The following is a 7,500-nucleotide window of genomic DNA, read 5'->3' on the forward strand; positions in this document are numbered from 1 at the left end:
CTGTTATTAGTGAAATATAAGATTATAGAAATCTCAGGGCATTGAGTCTGAAACCGGCGCATATTGACAGGAGGAAGTGGCACATCCAAAAGTGAGTGTAGTCTTTTGAAGGAGGAGACTCAGGGCTTTCAAATTTCGAAAAACTACCCTACCCAGCTCACACCAGCCCTCATGTCAATCATCTGACTTCTGGATTTACTTTTTTATTTCTCTTATTTTTTGGGATTATCTCCCACAAACCTGAACGTTATTGCCATAAAACAGAACGCAGTTCGTTTCTCTACCTTTCTGTGAACGTCTTGCAAAAAACGGTGTTGCAATATGATGAAAAATGGTGGAGAAATTTACATTATAAAAAAGATGGCAGAATTCAGTACTGTATCTACAAAACCTTCTGTTTAATCATCTTCCCTTTATTAATTTGCTTAGATTTTTCAGGTCTGGTCAATTTTAGCATTGTGTTATTCACAGTCAAAGATCAAAAAAAAAATTAAATAGAATTGATATTCTCCTTTGGTTCATTACAATTTACTCAAGCCTAGTAACAGACACACTATTTCTGACACTGATCCATATATGTCCCTAGATTCAGATACCAAGAACATGCAAATGGACCATTTAAAAAAAATATGTAAATGTTTATTCTACGTCCTTATGGAATGAGTGACATAAAAAAAAAAGGATGGAAGAGCCGCACATTGACGGGCAAATAGCTCGCGAGCCGCGGGTTGGCCACCCCTGTGATAGTGCATTGGGCACCATTTCCACGTCATAGCTATCAAATAGTCTAGGCCAGGGGATGCAAAAACATAATCTATTCTGGAAAATGTCCTGTGTCTTGCAGAACGAAAAGAGTACTTCTCGGGCCGTTGGGTTGAGTAATCGCCATAGGTCATTTACACCTGTATTCTTGGCCCAATCCTTTAGTGCATTAGATGCATGTTTCTGATCATTGGAAATTGTGGGATTAGATTTATCCATCAAGGGATCCCAAATAGCATTAAAATCTGCGCCAATTATAAATGAATACTCAGGAAGGTCCAACATTGCTCTAGTGAGTGTAGCGTAGAAGTTAGCATCGTAAAGATTTGGGGCATAAGCCGCTACCAACGCGATTTTCCTGTTACTGTATTCTATTTTAGCAATGGTTACTCGACCATCCGCATCAGACCATACGTCCAACAATTCAATATTCAACTTCCGTTTCGCGACTATACTGCCCTGTCAAGGCAGACCGCAGTAACTCAAAAAAAGTCAAAATTGAGTTATGAGTGAAATTGAACTTGTCAATAAATGTTTTATCTTGTGACCAAGTTTCAGATGTTAATGTCGCTCAGTTTTGGAGATATGGGGTTTTAAAAACTGCAGTAACTACAAAATCACACTCAAAAACCAGGCAGACCGCAGTAACTTCCAAACAGTGAAAAATGGCTTTAAAGTGTTTTGACTTGCCATCCAAAATGTGTTATAGGTAGATAGATGATAGTACCCAGATTTAACATGTATTAATGAAGTAATCTTTAGGCATACAAAAATATGACATAATTATTTTAATTAACCCCCAAAAAGCAGATACTGCACTCTGCTGCACAGTTCCCTTAAATAATTATACAGGTCATGTACAGGCAAAGTGCAGTAACTTCAAATACAATGTTGTTTTCCCTCCAGCTTTCATAACTTAACCTAGCCATTTTGAAAATGAAATTTAACACCTGAATATATTGGAATGATGATGATCCAAATAAAATGGCTAGGTTAAGTTATGAAAGCTGGAGGGAAAACAACAGTGTATTTGAAGTTACTGCACTTTGCCTGTACATTACCTGTATAATTATTTAAGGGAACTGTGCAGCAGAGTGCAGTATCTGCTTTTTGGGGGTTAATTAAAATAATTATGTCATATTTTTGTATGCCTAAAGATTACTTCATTAATACATGTTAAATCTGGGTACTATCATCTATCTACCTATAACACATTTTGGATGGCAAGTCAAAAAACTTTAAAGCCATTTTTCTCAGTTTAACTTTTTTGAAGTTACTGCAGTCTGCCTTGACAGGGCAGTATAGCAACCCCACGGGATCTCGTTCCAAAAGATGAGTAGCTAATGTTATGATATATTTTGTCCGCCAGCTTTACATTGTCAGCCATTAAAAAGTGCGTTTCGCTTAAAAGAGCCACATCAACCTGTTTGCTTTTCATCAGTGTAAGCACGCTTTTGCGTTTATGTTGTTTGTTTAGTCCCCCAGTATTCCAAATCATTATATTCAAACTAGCCATAATCTAAACATGTTGCTGTATTCTTGTGTATAATTCGTCTGGAGTACCAATTCACAATAGATATATATCCAATTATTGAGGTCCTGTTGAGAGCCGAGCTTGAAAACACACATATAAACCCATACATATAATCCCCTATTCCCCTTTCCCTTCCTCCCTTACACGACCAGTCAGCCCAGAATGAGCCATTTATCCGTAACTTTCCTATGCAAATTGCCATAGGATCTAAAACTCTTAATTCTACCTTAATAGAATGTCAACCGTGGCATAGCCACTCTCCCGTTAAAATAATAAAATAAAAATATGCCTCAAATATCATAGTATATTCACTTAAACCTTATACGAACATGTATAAGTTAAAACACACCGAAGAATAAAAGAGATGTATAGAACTAAATTAGAGAAACCTCAAAGAGTAGAGAACATTTGCTTAAATCTTAAAATAACTTTGCCAAGCTTAAACACCTAGATGAAAAGGAAGGTTTTAAATACTTGTATGCAGTTCGTCCCCCAAACAGGGGTGGGCAGTATTCCGCTGTAAAGGCTGTTGTTCTTCCGGATATGATTCTTGTGTATGGTCACAAATTGTTGTTTATGTTCCAGGGCATTCTGTATGCCAGTGTTATTATTCCAGAATATTCCAATATGACTCAGAGCGTTGAGAAAGTCCAGAGTATTCCAAAATGTCAACAGCTCCTCACATGACTTGCATAAAACCCATAAAACTAGCGGGCCCAAACAGCGAACCTTTACAAAAATACAGTATCTAGCGTCACATATTAACCTATTTTTACATCAATGTTATCAAAGTTTATTTGACGCCGTTGTTGGTGTCTAAGTTATAACGAAGTAATCAAAAAAAATTAAAAGAAGAATAAGACCTAGCCTCCTCCACGTAGTGGGTTCCTCATGTAATACTCTGCGTATTCAGGCGAGGAGAGCTGGACCCTCATTCCATTTTTATCCATGATGGAAAGTTTCGCAGGGTAGCGTAGTGTGGGTTTGAATTTTTTCTCAAAAAGATGAGACATCACTGATTTGTAACGGGCTCGTAGGGTTACAACCTCGCGGCAATAATCCTTGTAGAAATACACTAGTTTCCCGTTGTGTTGCAGAATACCCCTCTTCTTTCGTGCCGCCCGGATAATCGTATCTCTTATTCCAACTTGACGTAGGCTAGCAATAATCACCCTCGGTTTATTGTTGTTGTCGTTTCGAATGCCAATTCTGTAGCGATATCTAGGATATCTGGTCCTAGAATTTGAGCTAACACTGTCGCGAACGAGTCGTGTGTGCAATTAACTGATTCATCCAGTCCCACTATACGGATATTAAATCTACGGGAATGATGTTTGATTTCGAATATCTTAGCTGTTAGCTTCTCGTTGTTGTCATATATCTTATCCGCTAGCTTCTCGTTGACATCTTCTATCTTCTCCATTAGTTCCACGGTGCCATCATGTAAAGCCCCATCATCCCTAACTAATCTCAGTGTGTGTTCGACCAAGGTGGCTTCCACTACAATAGTGCGTTCGATATGTTCTGCAGCCGCTGCCCTTAAATCTTCGATTTTGGATTCGATAGATTCTTTGATAGCGTCAACCTTAGCGTCAACCTTATCAACCTTAGCGGCAACCTTATCAACCTTATCGGTTAAGGTCTTTATTAGCTTAGCAAGAGAATCTATGGAACGGGCAAGATAATCAATATCGGTTGAGGTGGCGGGGACAGTGGAAGAGGTGGCAGTCTCAGCTGTTTTTTTCTCGATTTCTCTTGCTATATCTCTCACGGAGCTTGTATCCACAGGCGGATCTTCTGTAGTTAGTTTGGCTCCGCGTTTTCTTTCCGCTGTTTCTTTTCTTGTTGACATCTTGATTCTTTCTGTCGATATAGTTAGTTGAAGATATTAGTTGATATATACGTCGAGGTTTAAACACATTGGTGTTGTAAAAAGCAAACATTGAAGCAAACATAAAAATAACAGGAAAGGAGCTCTGACCAATGCGACCACTACATGCTGATGCTAAACCGCTACATGCTGATGCTAACACACATTTAACATGTTACATGTATTTTCAGTGGGTGGGTTTGAATTGATAACTAGTCTATCCAAGGCTCTTTTCAGGTCATCAATGTTTTAGTTTTTTCTTTTAATGCAAATGTTTTAGTTTTTGCGAAGCTGCTACTAGCCAGGGCTGCTGTGATCATGCCATCTGGCAATGACAGTTATTGTCTGACTTATTTATTGTGATACTTATTTAATTGTCTGATTTGGCTTGTATCCAAAGTGTTCCCAGATCAGTATGTTGCTTTGCAGCACGGTCCATGTTGCTCACTCTGCTACATTGCAATGATGACATTGGAGTAGAAACACATTGGTTTGTTGTCTGCTGTTGTGCAGTAAAGAAGCATTTAAACACATTAGTTTGTTGTCTGCTGCTGTGCAGTAAAGAAGCATTTAAACACATTAGTTTATTGTCTGCTGCTGTGCAGTAAAGAAGCATTTAAACACATTCGTTTGTTGTCTGCTGCTGTGCAGTAAAGAAGCATTTAAACACATTCGTTTGTTGTCTGCTGCTGTGCAGTAAAGAAACATTTAAAACACATTAGTTTGTTGTCTGCTGCTGTGCAGTAAAGAAACATTTAAAACACATTAGTGTGTTGTCTGCTGCTGTGCAGTAAAGAAACATTTAAACACATTGGTTTGTTGTCTGCTGCTGTGCAGTAAAGAAACATTTATACACATTAGTTTATTGTCTGCTGCTGTGCAGTAAAGAAACATTTAAACACATTGGTTTGTTGTCTGCTGCTGTGCAGTAAAGAAACATTTAAACACATTGGTTTGTTGTCTGCTGCTGTGCAGTAAAGAAACATTTATACACATTAGTTTATTGTCTGCTGCTGTGCAGTAAAGAAACATTTAAACACATTAGTTTATTGTCTGCTGCTGTGCAGTAAAGGAGCATTTAAACACATTAGTTTGTTGTCTGCTGCTGTGCAGTAAAGAAACATTTAAACACATTAGTTTGTTGTCTGCTGCTGTGCAGTAAAGGAGCATTTAAACACATTAGTTTGTTGTCTGCTGCTGTGCAGTAAAGAAACATTTAAACACATTAGTTTGTTGTCTGCTGCTGTGCAGTAAAGAAGCATTTAAACACATTAGTTTGTTGTCTGCTGCTGTGCAGTAAAGAAGCATTTAAACACATTCGTTTGTTGTCTGCTGCTGTGCAGTAAAGAAGCATTTAGACTAAGGATGTCCCGATCCGATCACGTGGTTTTCCGAAGATCGGGATCGACAAAAAATAAATAAAAAATCTGGATTTTTTATTTTTTTTTATTCAACAAACATGACCATGTTCACGTCTTAAACTCATACTGAGGCCTTAGTTTTGGGTTTAAATTGCATATCATCATTAATTTATTTATTGTCACACAGAGCAGAAGAATTTTGCCAAAACAAACCAATAGTATCCAGCTGCAGAACGGCAGACCAGCCAGACCCAAATTAAATTATTATAATTTTTTTTTTAATCCTAATTTCTCACATTACATTCACCCTGAATGTTGACGTTATCCAGGTGAAAAGTTAACTTCATTCAAGCGAGGCATTGCAATCCTTGACATAAATCATTTGATGTATAATTAAATTAAAGGAAATGCGTTTGGGTCTGAGAGTGTGGCTGGTCTGCCGTTCTGCTGCTGGATACTATTGGTTTGTTTTGGCAAAATTCTTCTGCTCTGTGTGACAATAAATAAATGAATGATGATATGCAATTTAAAACCAAAACTAAGGCCTCAGTATGAGTTTAAGACGTGAACATGGTCATGTTTGTTGAAAAAAAAAAGTCAAAGAAAAAAAGGTTTTTCTTTTTATCGGGTCGGGACATATCGGTATAGGTAGATATTCAAAATCACATGATTGGGATCGGATCGGGAGCAAAAAAACGTGATCGGGACATCCCTAATTTAGACACATTCGTTTGTAGTCTGCTGCTGTGCAGTAAAGAAGCATTTATTTTAAACACATTTGTTGTTGAGTGCAGATTTCCGTATTTTTGTTTGTCACTTTGCAGCAAGATCCATGTTGCTCACTGTGCCACATTGCAATGGTAACTTTGAAGCAAACCTCAAAGGGTTTGTTCACACACCGAAACAGCATTTAACCCCTCCACGACCTGTCCTGCACAGAGCCTTCGGCTAGTTGACATGAAGATTGATCTGAATCTAAGCAATGACCAAGACCTAAAACTATGATCACAATTATGCTAAAATAATTGTGATTATCCCACACAGAGTAATTACAATTGCACGATTAATTGACCATTTTAAACAGTTTAAACAGTCATTCAGAATTGCACTATTGCATAATTTTACTCTGTCTATTTTACTAACCGTTTTATTGCACTACACTATTGCACTATTTTGCTACTCTTCTATTATTTTAAAATTGTCTATATTATGTGTGATGATCAAGCCATAAACAGGGAGGCCTGTTGGGATGTTGGATCCTAATTGTGAAGAACTGTGATTTGGTGTTCTATGTCTTACCTTGACTTTGTCTATTTTGCTCATTTTGCTCTTTCTTTGCTGCCGTGAATCACTTGGAGCTGCAATTCTTGCATGAAAGGTGCTATACAAATAAAGTTTATTATTATTATTTCAGCAGCCCTGCTGTAATACTAGCATTTGTTAGCAAGTTGCGGTAGTTTTCCATTGGCTTATACTACCCTTGGTGAGGACAATTCCTGACTGTACGCTGTTTCTAAATAAAAGTCATCCTTGGAAACTTTTTGGATGTTCCGACATGAATCTTTATTCCTGATCGATAAGGTAAGTCTCTTAAGATCCTGGACACGTCCTGGGCTTTTGCTGTAGGTCGGTGTGGGTACGATAAGTACTGGAGATAGTGGATATTGAAACAGCCTGCTCTCATCCACAGCATGTCTGGGATGTTTGTATCTCTCTCTGGTTCTGTCCCAATCTTCCCTCCAGTGTTGTGCACTGGACCATAGTCAAAGTGTCAAACAACACACACACACACACACACACACACACACACACACACACACACACACACACACACACACACACACACACACACACACACACACACACACACACACACACACACACACACACACACACACACACACACACACACACACACACACACACACACACACACACACACACACACAACACAGCGTTAGGACCATGCATCA

The sequence above is a fragment of the Notolepis coatsorum genome (genome assembly GCF_963971535.1).
Source record: "Notolepis coatsorum genome assembly, chromosome: 10".
In the NCBI taxonomy this organism is placed as follows: domain Eukaryota; kingdom Metazoa; phylum Chordata; class Actinopteri; order Aulopiformes; family Paralepididae; genus Notolepis; species Notolepis coatsorum.